At 46.3% G+C, this 2,003-nt stretch overlaps 1 pseudogene; it reads right to left on the bottom strand.

Annotated features, from left to right (window-relative positions):
• Positions 1-1,061: 1,061 nt before the first annotated feature.
• On the bottom strand, positions 1,062-1,777 carry LOC129084080 (claudin domain-containing protein 1-like; annotated as a pseudogene).
• Between the last annotated feature and the right edge of the window lie 226 nt (positions 1,778-2,003).

The following is a 2,003-nucleotide window of genomic DNA, read 5'->3' as shown; positions in this document are numbered from 1 at the left end:
GCTGTGTGATTTGGAGCAAAACCCTTACCCTCTCTGAACCTCAGACTCTTCATCTATAAAAAGAGAATGCCAATACTGCTGTATAGGGTGCTGTGGGGTAATCATTGGCTAACTCATGCGAAGCACTTAATGTGGCCCTTTGTGTACCGTGAGCACTATTTTGATCCACCTCAGCTCGTGGGAATCATAGACTGAATTGACCGATCCAGCATGCTATCCGCTTCTTGGCTCAAAATCTCCCAGCAAAATGGCTGCTCCCAAAACAAGACAGCGTGTTGCTGGTCTAGCACATCAGACCAATGTGAAAAGCACAGGACTGGAAGGGGCCAAGGTCTAGAGTCATACAGGCCTGACTTGGAGTCCTACCCACCTATGCACTAGCTGCGCGGCCTTGGCCAAGCTATTCAGGCTCTGGGCCTCCACATCCACATCTATTAAATGGGAACAAATTGCCCGCTGTACAGGGCTGCTAGAAGACAAAAAAGAGACATGTACTGGTCAGTTTTCCACTGTCGGCTTTCACAAATTTGTGCCGAGTATCTACCCATTTCTTTATGTCTGGACTCCGACCTTAGATTAGTTTGTTTGAAATAGGTAATCACTCAGAGTGATGCATATAGATTTTAGTGGTATTAAAAACAACTCATGTGAATAAATAAAGTGGATTTTTAAGATAAAATGATATATCCTCAAAAAAATTAAATTAAAAACAACTGAAGGCAGGGAGAGACCAAGGAAAATATTACTCTTTGAAAATATACTTTTTTAAAGTGCCCTGGCTGGTGTGGCTCAGCTGGTTGTAGGGTCGTCCCATAGCCAAAAGGCCGGGGGTTCCTTTCCCAGGCAGGGCTCATGCCTCGCCTGTGGGCTTGATCCTGGTCCAAGTGCATATGATCACCAGTCTGGGCGTGCGTGGGAGGCAACCAATCGATGTTTCTGCCTCACATCAGTGTTTCTCTCTCTCTCTCTCTTCCTCTCTCCCTTATCCTCTCTCTAAAGGCAATGAAAAAAAAAGTTTTTGAATGAGAAAGAAATAAATAAATAAGATTAAAATTTTTAAAAAATGGCAATTGTAAAGCAGCCAGCTTCCCACTCATGCCATACGATATGCCTTCATTAAGCTGTATTCTCTCCAGTTGGTATGAGCTGTCCAAATGAAGGCAGCAGAAGCTGAGACGCTGGCCAGGTAGAAGGACCATCGAAACTCATGGGACACATTCTCAGACAGTGCTAGTTTCTGGTGGAGTAGCTCAGCTACAGCAACATAGCAACTCACTCAGCCCAGTGCGCATAGACCTGCAAGGACGCAGAGAACGCCCATGGCAATGCAGGGATACAAGCATCTCAGACACAAGCCCAAAGCCCAGTCAAAGCCCCAAAGCACATCACACCTAGACTAACAAAAGGCAAAAGGAACTGGCAACGCCAAAGGTAGGTCCGAAGCAGATCAATCCCACTACTAGAATTTCCAGGATCAACAAATTTTTCCACAAACAGCTCATTTAGCGTTAAACTCATACATCTTGAGTTTGAGTGGTCACATTAAAAGATCCTGTCCTTTCTTGGTTGTTCCAATACATGTTTTGGGTTGTAGTGACACGCTGCCTCCAGAATCCCACTGTGCCAGTATAGCGAAAAAGTGCGTCATTATAATAAACCTTTTCATCTGCCCCATCACAGCGACGTCGTTCCAGATGCTTTTGTTCCAGTCACTGGAATTTTCTTGAACTGGACGTCGATATTCATACCAGAAGTCGGTGCCAACTGAGGCTGCCATACGACAGTGGAAATAAGCACAGAGCCAGTACAGACGCTGTAGCAGAACCATTATCCACTGTGACGCTCTGACTGCTTGCCCATCCTCCTGCTCCACCGTCCAATCGCCAGTCTCCCCAGGTTTGTCGTGGGGCTGTGCAGTGGGCAAGGAGTCCAAAGACCCAAGTTCATGCCGCCGCTCCGAGCTGTTTATTCCTGAGAGGCCACTGGAAAACAAGTGAGCCTCC

This window comes from Pteronotus mesoamericanus, unplaced genomic scaffold (genome assembly GCF_021234165.1).
Source record: "Pteronotus mesoamericanus isolate MK-2021 breed Mesoamerican mustached bat unplaced genomic scaffold, CSHL_Meso_final scaffold_174, whole genome shotgun sequence".
NCBI classification, from domain to species: domain Eukaryota; kingdom Metazoa; phylum Chordata; class Mammalia; order Chiroptera; family Mormoopidae; genus Pteronotus; species Pteronotus mesoamericanus.
Note: the sequence above shows the minus strand (reverse complement) of the source record. Positions and strands in the feature narration are given on the sequence as shown.